The following is a 7428-nucleotide window of genomic DNA, read 5'->3' as shown; positions in this document are numbered from 1 at the left end:
GAACTATGTGGAATTGCTGATGCTAGAGGTGAACCCAGAACATGAGGATCCTACAGGCTGATTTGAAGCTACTGAAGGAGATCAAAAACTACAGCCTTCAGTATGGATTACACCTCAACATAAAGAAAATAAAGACCCTTGGAATAGAATCAATAAGCAACAACATGATAAATGGAGAAAATACTGAAGTTGTCAAGGATTTCATTTTACTTGGATCCACAATCAATGCCCATGGAAGCAGCAGTCAAGAAATCAAATGACACAGTGCATTAGGCTAATCTGCTACAAAAGACCTCCTTAATGTGTTCAAAAGCAAAGATGTCACTTCGAGGACTAAGGTGCATCTGACTCAAGCCAAGACATTTTCAATCACCTCATATGCATGCAAAAGCTAGACGATGAATAAGGCCTACCAAAGAATAATTGATGCCTTCGAATTATGGTATTGGTGAAGAGTATTGAATATACCATGGACAGCCAGAAGAACTAAAAAGTCTCTTGGAAGAAGCACAGCCAGAGTGCTCCTTGGAAGCAAGGATGTCGAGACTTCGTCTTACGTACTTTGGACATGTAATCAGGAGGGACCAGTCTCTGGAGAAGGACATCATGCCGGTAAAGTAGAGGGTCAGTGAAAAAGAAGAAGACCCTCAGTGAGATGGACTGACACAGTGGCTGCACAATGGCCTCAAACATAGCAATAATTGTTAGAATGGCACAGGACTGGGCAGTGTTTCATTCTGTTGTACATAGGATCTACTATGAGTTGGAACCGACTCGATGGCACCTAACAACAACAACAACACAGGCTTGCTTGCAACACAGTGAAAATGGAAGAATAAGAGAATCTGATCAATAACTAGATCATACCCTAATGGATGATGAAAAACCACATAGAACTTTTGTTCATCTGAGACAAGGATCAGCAAACCACCATCTGTGGGCCGGATCTAGTTTGTTGCCTAGTGTTGTACAGCTCACGATTTAAGAATAGTTTTCACTCTAAGATGAAACAATTGATCTGTATGCACGCAGAGTAGAAGAGAAAGAAGGAAACTAAAGACCTAGAGAAGAAACTAGTTTACAGAACTAACTGTCTACATGAACCAGCGCTTCATCTACCCTGAGACCAGAACTAGATGGTTCCTGGCTACCACTACCAACCATTCTGATCAAGAACACAATAGATGGATCCTGATAGAATTGGTGCAAAATGTGGAACAGAACTCAAATTCTTAAAAAGTCCAGACTTTCTCAAGGGACATCCAGGTCAATTGGCAAAACAGTTCATAAAGGTAATGTTAGCCTGGTAAGTAGTATCTGGGGTCTTAAAAGAAAAACTTGCAAGCAGCCATCTAAGAAGCAACTATTGGTCTCTTCCTGCCTGGAGCAAACGAGAATGAAGAAAACCGAACACTCAAGGAAGCAATTAGTCCAAAGGACTAATGGCCTGCATGAACCACAGCCTCCTCTAACCTGAGACCAGAAGAACTAGATGGTGCCCAGCTACCACTACTGACCATTCTGACAAAAATCACAATAGAAGGTCTCAGTTAGAATGGGCAAAAAATGTACAACAAAATTCAAATTAAAAAAAAAAAAAGACCAGGCTTACTGATCTGAAAGAGACTGGAGGAACCCCCGAAACTATTGCCCTAAGACAACCTTCTAACTTGAAAATATAGTTACTACTGGAGGCCACCTTTCAGCCAAATAATAGACGGAGCTATAAAATAAACAATAACATCCGTGAAGAATGTGCTTCTTAGAACAATCGACTATATGAGACCAAAAGGGTAACATTTGCCCAAAATCAAAGACAAGGAGACAGGGATGGACAGGGAAACAGGACTAACAGAAACAGGGAACCCAGAGAGGAAATAGGGAGGGTGCTAGCACATTGAGAGGATTGCAAGCAACGTCACAAAACAATTTGCGTAAAAATCATTGACTGGAAAATTAGTTTGCTATGTAAACTTTCACCTAAAGCACAAGAAAAAAAAAAAAAAAAAGGCCAGACTTACTGGACCGTTGAGACTGGAGGACTCCCCCCAACTACCACCCTGAGATACTCTGTAAACCTTGAATCGAAACTGCTCCAAGAGATCATCTTTTAGCTATGTAACAGATTGGCTCATAAAATAAACAGTATCACCCGTGAGTACTGTGCTTCTTTAAGGAACCATCTATATGATACTAAATGGTCAATATTTACTCTAAAGCAAAGAAGAGAAGGTAAGGGGGCAGGGAAACTAGATTACTGGAAACAGAACAACCGGAACAGAAATCATGAGAAAACTGACACACTGTGAAAAAAGTAACCAATGTCACTGAATGAATTGTTAAACAGGAACCTAATTTGCTGTGTAAACTTTCACGGAAAACACAATAAAGTATTATTTAAAAAAAAAAAAAAGAGCATAGCAGAAAGACTGGGTTGGTTATAAGAAGAACTTTGAGCAGATGGGGCACTAAAGAGTGAGGAGTGAGAAGTCCCAGAAACTGAGGTTTGTGAGCAATGTAGTAGTATCACTACAGGTTATAAGGTCTTTTGAGAGATGAAACACTGAAGAATCTGCTCATTCTTTTTTGTTTCTGGACTGTAAAAAAAAAAAAAAAATTTTTTTTTTTTTTTAAATTGTCACTCCATGTCATGGGAGCTCCCAACTTATATCTGGGTTACACCAGAGCAGGCAAATCAGATGATAATGGTTAATAATGCCATCTTTCTAACCAGGATGACCTGGGCCTGTGAGGTTCCAGGGTTAGGGTTTAAGAGGGTCCCTTCCTAGTACCCTTTGCCACCAGGCCCTGAAGAAGCAATAGAAGATACCCCAAAAGGAAAACGCAGCTCAGCCCAGGTTACCAGCCATGCCTGTCTCTGGAGTAAAGTGAGCTCCCTTGCTGAGCGTGGCATTGCTGATCTTGAGGTAAGCAGGCTCCTTGGAGAGTGAGGATGAGAGAGGTCTGGCTAAGGAGGAGGAACTCAAGACAGCTTTTCACAGAAGAAGCCTTCCAAGGGACACAGGGCACCTACCCAGTCTCTTCTTCATTCCTGTGACCTGGTTCACTTCTTGCACTACTATCACTTTTGCCCTCTTGTCATGGGACGCCTTCCAGCTCTATCAGGACATTCTGTGACTTCTTTCCTCCCCAGTTCCTCAGGTCAACAGCTCCCCATGCCCCACCCAATCATCTTGGGAGGCGTACTTTCCTTCAAGGGAATACTCTCCCATTCTTGAGTTTTCAGAGAAAAGATCAAGCCCCAGATAGTCATGTTCCTTTTCCTTGAGCTCACTGATCTTGCTCTGCCCATCTACTGGGGGCCAGGGCCAACATCTGCTGCTGCGCCAGGTTCATGAGTCTCTGTGCCTTCACACCAGACCTGGTCAGTGCTCCCTCAGAGCAGGGAGGAGGGCAGAGGGAAGCCTCAACACCTGGATTCTCAGACTACAGCTCCAGGGAGGGGAGTGCGGGAAGCAATCCCTCTATTTCCAAGTTCAGGGTCACAGAGGCTTCAACCGTTGTCTGCTGAGACTGTGATACCCTTCTCCCTTGACTCATTCTCACTCATCTCTGCCTTCACTTTTTCCGGTCCTTAAGAAGGCTGAGAATAAAAGAGGAGGTGGAGAAGAAAAGACCTACATCACCCAGGCAGAGCCTGAGGCCCAGAGACACCTCTTCTTCCAGCTCCCAGTGACCTTAGAATCAGAGAGTTCTCTCTATTCCACTGTGCCTAGGCTACAAGCATACCCTAGAATCTGCCGGTCCCCTCAGAGACAGATTCTGGGGATACAGAAAGAGACAGACATAGACAGAGACACAGAGAGATAGAGGTAGACAGAGGTAAAAAGAGAGATATACACAGAGAAAAAGTCACAAAGAGATTCAGAGTGTGAAGAAAGACAGAAGTGTATGCAGAGGAAGACAGAAAGGAAAAAGAAATAGGAAGAGAGACATAGAGAGATACAGATATAGAAGGAGATACACATAGATTGAGCCAGGCAGAAAGAGAGAAGGAAGGTGCTACTCAAGGCACAGAGGCCTCCACCCCAGGCCATAGGATTCAGCCAGAGAGGGGAAGTAGGGTCTAAAGGAGGAAGCCGGGTTTCCCTCTCTGTGGCTCTACCCAGATCCTCTGCCCAGGTGTTTTTAATCTGGGGTTGGTGAACTTGGATGATGTAGTGTTCCCCCCAAAATGCATGTCCATCTAGAACCTCAGAATGTGACCCTCTTTAGAAAAGGGTCTGCAAAAAGTTTAGCATCTTCAGATGAGGTCGTCCTGGGTGGGGGGTGAACTCTAAATCCAATTACTGTTGCTGTCTTAGGCATCTAGTGCTGCTATAACAGAAATGCCACAAGTAGATGGCTTTAACAAAGAGAATTTTATTCTCTCACAGTCCAGTAAGCTACAAGTCCGAACTGAGGGCGCTGGCTCCAGGGGAAGGTTTTCTCTGTCAGCTCTGGAGGGAGGTCCTCATCATCAGTCTTTCCTCGGTCTGAGAGCATCTCAGCACAGGACCCTCGGGTCCAAAGGACACGCTCTGCTCCTGGCACTGCTTACTTGGTGGTATGAGGTCATCTGTCTCTCTGTTCACTTCTCTCTTTTATGTCTTAAGACACTACCTCATCTTGTAGACCTCATCAATGTAACTGCCGCTAATCCATCTTATTACATCATAGTGATAGGATTTACAACATATAGGAAAATCACATAAAATGGTGGACAATCACACAATACTGAGAATCATGGCCCAGGTACGTTGACAGGTATTTGGGGAGGGGCACAATTTAATCCATGACAATTGTCCTTACAAGAGAAAGCAGAGGGAGATTTGACATAGACAAAGAGCAGAAGGCCATGGGAAGACACAGAGACACCAAGGAGAGACACACAGGAAAGATGGCCCTGTGAGGATGGAGGTAGAGACTGCAGTGATGTGTCTATAAGCCAAGGAATGCCATGGATTGCCAGCAACCACCAGAAGCTAAGAGAGAAGCATGGGGTGGTTTCTCTCTCAGAGTCTCCAGAAGGATACAACCCTGCTGACACCTTGATTTCACACTTCTGGCATCCTGAACTGCAGGAGAATAAGTTTCTGTTGTTTTAAGCTATCAGGTTTGTGGTATTTTGTTACGGAAGCTCTAGGAAACTAATATAAATTGGGTGGTGGTGGGTGGATTACATTATTTTCACTAATCTCTACCTGACATTTGCAAGGATAGTGCGGGACTGGCAGTGTTCTGTTGTAAATAGGGTCACTGTAAGTCAGAACCGACTCGACAGTACTAGCAATAACAACTACCTGACATTTAGCATTTTCTTCAATTATAACTGTAGCAACAAACCAATCAGATTAGCCATAACTATGGCTTTGTCACCAATAGATATAGGATATATTTTCATATCATTTTACAGTACTATAGATGTTTTGAAATATCATTTATGCTTATCACTATTTCAAAATGATGTGAAAGTATTGACCTACCTCTGGATTTTGTTATATAAAGATTAATAATGAAGCACATATATTACTATTTTTACATAAAATATTTTTATAACTGCATTGCAATATAATTGATTTCCTTTGCAATCCTATTTTATTTTATGCATTTTAAAGCATTATTCTGAGATGGGGTCCATAGGTTTTACCAGACTGTCAAAGGGAAACATGGCACAGAAAAGGTTAAGAATTCCTCTGTCTAGTCCATGGCCAGCAACCCCACAGCACCCATCCCTGTGGGCTCTCTGTACCCTATACTCCCCTCCATTGCTGTGTGAGTCTGAGTCCTCCAAGGAGCAAATGCCAAGATGAGATTAAATGTGCACGGCTTTTACTAGGGGACATGCCTATGAGGGAGTCCCTGGGTGACGCAAATAAGCAACTGACTGTTAACCAAAAGGTTGGAGGTTCAAGTCCACCCAGAGGCACCTTGGAAGAAAGGCCTGGTGATCTATTTCCAAAAAGGCAGCCACTGAAAACTCTATGAAGCATAGTTCTATTCTGACACACAGGGGGTTGCCACGAGTTTAAATAGACTTTTTGGCAACTGGTATGCCTAAGGGAGAAAATGGGGAGGGAGTCAGGGTCTACGACACTTCAGAAAGCAGTACCCAGCTGACCCTGAAGGAAGGAAGCCGGAAAGAAGCATCCTAGGCCGCCATACAGTTGAAGGAAAGTTCAGCAAGACCTTGGGAGGAATTCTTGAGCCAAAGAAGGCTGTAAGAGGAGTTCCCTATCTTCTGGCAATGGGCCTGCCTTAGGATCTCTGCTGCCCTTGGTCACTGGCTGGGAGCCCAGTAAACTTAGAGCACAGGATCCTTGGTGTAGAAGCTAACGGATTTCTGAGAAGAGCAGCTGGGCCCCTTGGTCCATTTCTCTTCTTATGGTTGGAGGTCTGTCAGGGGCATTCTCATGGCCACTGCAGTTGTCCATCCAGGATAATGACAGGACACTCCTCCCTGAGTACCTGGTGCAGGGGTTCTGTCTAGGACTGTCTGGTGAGCTCGTTATTTAAGCATGTGTGGTCTTGGGGAGCTGGCCATTTTCTAGCTGCGTGGCCTTGAGAAAGCTATTTAATGCTCTAGTGTCTCCTTATCTGGTGATAAAATTCCCTCTTTTATGGAGTTGTCAGGAGGATTAATTTAAGTTTGCAAAATGATGTTTGCACAGGGCCTGAAACACAGTCAGGGCTCAATAATTGGTAGCCATTATTACGGCCATTTTAATAATTAAATATTACCATCATTCTCTTTCTCAAAGGGAAGGCCCTAGGAAAGTGGGCTCAGGAGGCTGAAGATGACAGTGCCTCCCCCAGATGGGGCACCTGAGAAGTGGGAACCACTTCCTCATACTCCCCTCTCCTTCCCCTGAGGCAGGGGTCTTCCCCTAGATACTGACAGTTCCTGTGTCTGCTGACTCACAGCCAACTTCCTCTCGTACAAACAGGAAAACAAAGCAGGCCACCCAGCGACCCCCCCGCCACCCCCAACACCATAGGCACAGCTCAACAGTGGCCAGCTCTGAGGGGGAAGTACCTCAGGGGCTGTAGGACTGGCCCCAGGGCTGGGGCTCCCAGGCAAGAAGGGGGAAGGGAACCATTTCTCCTCAGGCTTCCCCAATCCTTTTTCATTCTAGGTTGGGAGAGTGGTGAGAAGGAGCTTACCTCAAGGATAAAAAGGCTGCTAGGTCACTGTGATTGAAGGGCACCAGCCATAGACCCGCAAAAGGCAGCCCCAAACTCTGTTTGGGGAGTGGGGATGTTACCTTGCTGACTTTCATCCCTGGGAAGAAACCTAGGCTGGGCCCTTGGGGAGGCAGAAGCAGATGGAGGTTCCTCTACTGGATCTTTGCCCCTAGTTCCCCAGCCCAGGTCGCTGGGTCATGAAAGGGGCTCCAAGAAAGGCGGTGGCTATCCATGACTTCTGGA

This window comes from Loxodonta africana, chromosome 2 (genome assembly GCF_030014295.1).
Source record: "Loxodonta africana isolate mLoxAfr1 chromosome 2, mLoxAfr1.hap2, whole genome shotgun sequence".
Classification (NCBI taxonomy): domain Eukaryota; kingdom Metazoa; phylum Chordata; class Mammalia; order Proboscidea; family Elephantidae; genus Loxodonta; species Loxodonta africana.
This window is presented reverse-complemented; position numbering follows the sequence as displayed.